Raw genomic sequence first — 7,360 nt, 5'->3', positions numbered from 1 at the left:
AAGCAACACATAGTATGTTGTCTAACCACAATAGAACTAAAATAGAAATCAATAAAAGAGAAAGATTTCTGAAAAGTCTCCAAATATTTGGAAACAATATACTCCTAAATAACCCATTAGTCAAAGAAGAAATCAAAAGAGAAATTAGGAAATGTTTTGAAATGAAAATACAACACATCAAAAATTATGTGATGCATATTGTGCACCAGTGATGATATTCAACTCTGTACCCCACAAATATGTACAGTCAACTGTTACAATAAAAAAATTATGTGATGCTACTAAAGCAGTGCTTATAAAGAAATTTGTAGCATCAAACATTCATATTAGGGCCGGCCCGGTGGCGCACTGCTACAGTGCGCCGCTTGGGAGCGTGGTGGCACTCCTGCCGAGGGTTCGGATCCCACATACAGACCGGTTCCCGCTCACTGGCTGAGCGAGGTGTGGGAGCAACACCGAGGGCTGCGATCCCGTTGCCAGTCCCAGTCCGGTGCGGGCGCGACACTGAGGGTTGCGATCCGTTGCTGGACACCAAAAAAGACAAAAAGGAAAAAAAAAAAAAAAACATTCATATTAGAGAAGAAAGACCTTAAATCAGTGACCTCAGCTTCTACCTAAGGCACTCGAAATATAATAACAAATTAGGCACAAACAAGCAAAATACAGGAAATAATAAAGATAAGAGCAGAAATCAATGAAATGGAAAACAGAAAAGGCAACAGATAAAATCAATAAAATTGAAAGCTGGTTCTTTGAGAACATCGATGAAACTGATAAACCTCTATTTAGGCTGATTTGGAAAAAAATGAGATAAGACATAAATTACCAATATTAAGAAGGGGAGGGGTGACATCAGTAAAGATTCTACAGATCTTAAAAGGATAATAAGAAAATATTGTGAACAACTTTATGCCAATAAATTCACAAGTCAGATTAAATAGACAAATTGTCTGAAAGATACAAACTTCAAAAGCTCAGTAGCCCTATATCTATTAGATTTGTAAATAAAAAGTTTTCCACACACACAAAAAAAACAAAAAACAGAAACACTTCAGGAGATGGCTTTGCTGGTGAATTCTACAAAGCATTTAAGAAAAAAATAGTACACAAACTTCTCTAGAAAATTGAAAGGAAGGGAATACATCCCATGTCATCCCATAAGACCAGCATTACTTTGATTCAAAAACCAAAAAGTAAAAGAAAACTAGAGACCATATTTCTCATAAATACAAGAATACTTCAAAAAGTTTGTGGAAAATGGAGTTAAAAGATAATAAAAATATTCCCATGAACTTTTTAAAGATCCCTCAAGTAGATGTAAAATTTAAAACACATTTTTAGCCTGTATAATCTGATGATGTATACAAAAGGTAACACATTAGGAACAAGTGTGGTTTATACCAGAAATTCAAGCTTGGCTTAACATTTGAAATCAACCAGTGAAATCTACCATAGTAACAGGTTTAAAAAGACAAACCATATGGTCATCTCAATAGACACAGACAAACATAGACAAAATCAAACATCCATTCCTGAAAAAACTTTCAGCAAACTAAGAATACAAGAGAACCTCCTTAATCTGATAAAGGGCATCTACAGAAAGCTGAATTAACATCATACTTAATAGTGAAATGCTGAACGCTTTCACCCAAATATCAAGAGTAAGATAATATTGTCTGCCCTCACCACTTCTACTCAAATTGTATTGAGGTTCTAGCCAGTCCAATAAGGCAAGAAAAAGAAATAAAAGGAAAAACTCTATTTGTGTCTGATGTGATGAGCAGAGATGCTGTAATGGAATCTACAACAAAGCTACCAGAAGTAATGTGCTAGTCCAGCAAGTTTGCAGAACACAAGATCAATATTTAAAAATCAATTGTATTTCTGTATACCAGCAACAAACAATAGGAAACTAAAATATTTCTAAAATAATGTTTGAAGTTATACCAAACAATATAAAATAGCTAAGTGTAAACCTTACAAAAGATGTATGAGAACTGCACGATGAAAACTGCAAGTTAAATTTACTTGTATTAAATTTTTATTAAGTTTAATTGTATGTAATTCTTTAATTTTGTGAGAAAATTAAAGGACTAAAAAATAGAGAGATAAACCATGTTAATTGATTGAAAGACTCAACATTGTTGATTTGCCAATCCTCTCCAAACTGATCTATAGAGTTAATATGATCTTAATCAAAATCTAAGCAGGCTTCTCTCAGAAATTGCCAAGCTGATTCTAAAGTTTATATGGATAGCAAAGGACCTGGAATATTCAAAACAACTTGAAAAAGAACAACAAAGTTGGAGGATTCAAGTGTTATGATAAAGCTATAGTAATTAAGACAGTGTGGTATTGGCATCAAGATAGAAAAACACATAAGAACAGAGTAGAGATAATACAGAAATAGACCTACACAGAAAAGGACAACTGATTTTTGACAAAGGTTCAAAGGCAATTTAGTGGAGAAAGAAGAGTCTGTTCAATAAATGGTGCTGAAAAAATGGACATCCAGATTCCCCAAAGTGGGCTTTGATCCATGTCTTGCACCATATATGAAAATAAACTCAAAAACAGAACATAGACCTAAATATTAAATCTAAGACTTCTAGAAGAAAGCATATGAGAAAACTTCTTACACCTTAGGTTAAGCAAAAATTTCTTAGATGAGAAAGCAAAACCAAACTCCATTTAAAAAAATTAATCCATTGGACTTCATCAAAATTAAAATCTTCAAAACACAACAATTAAGATAATAAAAAGACAAGCTACATCCTGGGAGAAAATATTTCCAAATCATGTGTCTAAGAAAGGACTTACATCATTTGACTGTACAACTTGTATCCAAAACTCAATAATAATAAAAAAATACAAATATTTTAAAATGGGCAAATGATTTGAATAGATACTTTACCAAAGAACATTTACAAATGGCAAATAAGCAACATAAAAATATGCTGAGCATCACTAGTTATTAAGGAAATGAAAATTAAAAGCACATTAAAGAAAATGAAAATGTGATAGGACCCACCCAGTAGAATAGCTGAAGTTGAAAAGACTGACCACACCAAGTGTTGACAAGGATATGGAAGAACTGGAGCATATGCACAGTATTGGCAGGTATGCAAATGGAGTTTCCTAAAAAGTAAAGTGTACACCTGTCATATGATCCAGCCATTTCACTCTTAGGTATCTACCCAAGAGAAATGAAGGCATATGTCCTTGCAGAGACTCATAAGTGTATGTTCACAGCAGCTTTATTTGTAATAGCCAAAAACTGGAAATGACTCAAATGTTCATCAAAAGGTGAATAGATAAATTATGGTATATCAATATATGGGAGTAATCAGCAATAAAAAGGAATGAGCTATTGATACATGCAACAACATAGATGAATCTCAAAATAATTATATTGAATGAAGAAAGTCTGATATAAAATAATATATACTATATGATTTTATTTATATAAAATTCTAGAGAATGTAAACTGATCAATACTGACAGCAAGCAGATCAGTGGTTGCCTGAGACGCATTGTGGACAAGTGTACAGGAATAGTGAGGAGGCATGATTAAACTTTTGGGTGGATAAATATGTTCATTGTCTTGATTGTGGTGGTAATTTCACAGGTGGGTACCTATATAAAAACTTAGCAATGAGCACTTTAAATACATGCAGTTTATTGTATGTCATTTACAACTCAATTTCCTATTTAAATAACCATGGAGAAACAAATAGATGGAAAAATAGAACACAGGGAAAGATGTAGAGAGGATGCTGAGACAGAAGGTCTAACACAAGTATAATTAGAGGCTCAGGAGGAAGCAGACCTGCCTTGCCAGGGCCCATATTTGTTCTGCCATGGCCACACGTATTTCTTCTTCTATTGCTTATTTCTTGGCTCACACTATAACAGCAGAACTGAATAGTTGTGACATAGATCTGCAAAGCCAAAAATATATGCTACCTGACCCTTTACAGAAAAGTGTTGTCCCTGGTACAGAGCAATGCTTGGTGAGACAATGGTTGGGAATCTTCCCAAACTGATAAACTATAGAAATCTACATATTCCAAGAAGGTCAATGAACCCCAAGCAGAATGAGTAAAAACAACACCTAGACGCATTATGTTGAAAAATGCAGAACAGCAAAGACAAAGAGGAGCTCTTTAAAGGCAGCCAGGAAAAAGGCAGACGACCTTCCGAGGCACTGGTGCTGACTGTCCAGCAGGAACTGCAGGACTCAGAGACAGTGAGATGATGCCTCCAAGGTGCTGAAAAGATCTGCTGACCTAAACCCCTGCACTCAGGGTAAATTGCCTTGAGAATGAAAATGAAATAAATTCATTTTCAAAAACCAAAGGGTTAGCATAGCCGTTTGTACCCAAACCTATGAATGACAGCAAAAAAAACATAGACATGCATATATCTTGAACAACATTTTAGCAAAATAAGTCCAGCAATATTTAAAAAGATAATATATTGAGACTAAGTGTGGTTTATTCTAGCAATAAAAATTTGGCTTAACAGGTCACGTAAAGCACTAACTTTAAACGAAAAAAGTAGATTAACTAAAGTAAAGTTAGAAATATTTATACTTCCGGGCCGGCCCGGTGGTGCACTGCTACAGTGCGCCGCTTGGGAGCATGGTGGCACTCCCACTGAGGGTTCGGATCCCACATACAGACCGGTTCCCGCTCACTGGCTGAGCGAGGTGTGGGAGCAACACCGAGGGTTGCGATCCTGTTGCCGGTCCCGGTCTGGTACGGGCGCGACACTGAAGGTTGCGATCCGTTGCCAGACACGAAAAAAGACAAAAAGGAAAAAAAAAAAAAGAAATATTTATACTTCCATAAACACCATGTAAAGACTAAAAAGGCAAGCAACAAAGTTGGAGAAGATGCCTACAGCATGTGTAATTGATGAAAGGCTTACACATATACACACACACATACACAAGAATCTGTACCTTATGATCTATTAGAAAAATGCTAACCACGAAAGATGATGTCCAAAGGCCAATAAACTTCTAAGGTGCTCAGCTTCGTTAGGAATCAAGGAAATACAAATTAATGAGATACCATCACACACCTCGTATGGCTAACAAAAGTCAAAAGACCTATAATACCGAGTGTGGGCAAATGTGTAGTGACAAGAGACCCCCCTCCGTGCCAGCAGGGGTGTGAGCTCTCTTTAGGGGATGGTTAGGGGTTATCTACTAAATGCGGTGGTAAACAGGCCCCCAGTGCAGCGATGTCCCCTTAGCGATGCCAGACAGCCACATGTGAATGTTCAGTTCACTGGGGCATCTGCAACAGCCAGAACCTGCAAACGCTTCGTCTGTGCATCAGTGGTAGATGGATACGTTGTGGCATACGCACTCAGCAGAGTGACAAAGAGCAAGGAAAATGGGCCAAGTGCAGCTACACACAGCACTGAGAATTCTGAAATATTGAAGGAAAGAAGCTACAAAACAGTGAGCACATGCTGTATGACTCCATTCATAAGAGATTCAAGAGTGGCAGAACTACAATGGTTAAGGTTGCATGTGTAGCTGGGGCATAGATTTTCAAATATGGCCACAAAATTTATCCTGTCCTGTACATAAGCCCCTCGGCAGGGAGATATAGCTGCTCATACCATTGACAGGTCACCCACCTAGTTCTTCACCCCTTGGGCCCAGGCTGACTTTGTGATTTGCTCCGACCATAAAATGCCATGCAGGTGACACTGGATGACCTCCTAGCTGAAGCTGTTGCTCCCCCAGAACCCTGAGACCTCCAGGCCACTAAGATGTCTGGATGAAAGAGCTGGAAAGAGAGGCCCTGATGTTGTGTCCCCCAGCCCTCCACGTGAGCGAGGCTGTCTTAGTCCACCTGCCCCCGCTGTGCACCTTCCAGCTGACTGCAGCCACCGACTGCCCCAGCAAGCCCAACCAGTGAAGCATCTAGTCGACCTACAGAACTGTAGAGATGTAAGTTATTGTCATTTTAAGTCTCCAAATCTGCGGGTGTTTTCCTGGAACAACAGAGGACACACATGAGTGGAAACCCACAGAAAGCAAAGGCAGTGTTTCCTACACGAGCCAGGACCGCGGCTCCTCCGGGTGAGAAGGGGACTAGATAGGGGAGGGCTGTTGGGGTCCACTGGGACACTTACAGTGTTCCGCTCCCTCCTGGGATTGTGGTTTCTGGGGCATCCCTTCATAATAATTTTATGCTGTGTGCATTTTAATAAGCATATTATATTTCAAAATAAAAAACGATTTTTTTCATAACAACGTGAGTGAATTAGTATAGGCTGCCCCTAAAGAACACATCTTGGTTCTCTCCTCTCATCTTCCCTCCTCAGACTCTTTCCAGCTGGCAGTGGCCCCTCTCTGCAGACCCTCTCCATGTGTTGGAAACGCTGCAGAAGTGACCCAGGGCCTGCCCTCCACGGCTCACAGCCCAGCATGGAGAGACGTGGTGACACCCTGTAGGAAATAAACGTGCACTTCAGCAGGCACAAGGGCTTCCTGAGTGAAGCACAGACAGGCAGCCTCGGTTCCCCAGAGGGCCAGGGGCTAGTGGATAGTCCAGCAAGGCTGGCATCCGGCATCACAAGCACCTGCGGCAGCTAAAGCAGCGGTACGTGTGGACGACTCAGAGAAGCTGCAGCTTTGCACTGACCCCTCCTCTCCTTGGGGTCTGTGTCCACAGCCTGCCCCTTGCTCCTCCAGCACCGCCAACTCCAGTCTTCCCGCACCGCCCCAGCACCTCCCTGCCCCATTCCATGATAAGGACAAGCACAGCAGCCTCTGCAACCCAGCTGAGCATTTGCAACCACTGCCCAGCTTCAGCCTCCCATGGAGGGTCATCGACAAGGGAGGACAAGCACTTCCTGGGGACATGGACCAGACAGCAGATGCTGTTCACACAGGGAGAGAGGTGGGGGCAACACACTCGCCCATACTTGCAAACCCTCTCCAGAGCCGCAGTGTGAGGCCAGATGAGAAAACCAGATTCGACGTCCATGGCCACATGTCAAAGCTGAGACAGTCACTGGCGCCAACACCAGAATCAGCACACAGTGACTCTTGTTGGTCTTTGTAAAAAGTCAAATCTGCCATCTGACATGAAGAATCTGCACCTCTGCAACACGCAGAATAAATCAGTACAAACCTTCCAGATGATTCCTGAGGATTCCTGAGGGGCAGCTCCCTGTGCCCCATCCCAGCTCTGGCTCTTACTGCCTGCTGCTGATAAGGAGCACCTGTGCAGACCTGGAAAGGTGCTAATTAAACAGCCTCCCATTGCTCTTTTTTTTTTTTTTTTCCTTTTTTGTCTTTTTTACTGATCGGTAACGGGATCGCAACCCTCGG

Source organism: Galeopterus variegatus, unplaced genomic scaffold (genome assembly GCF_000696425.1).
Source record: "Galeopterus variegatus unplaced genomic scaffold, G_variegatus-3.0.2 Scaffold7723, whole genome shotgun sequence".
Classification (NCBI taxonomy): Eukaryota; Metazoa; Chordata; class Mammalia; order Dermoptera; family Cynocephalidae; genus Galeopterus; species Galeopterus variegatus.
The sequence above is the reverse complement of the archived record's forward strand: the minus strand, read 5'-3'. Positions refer to the sequence as shown.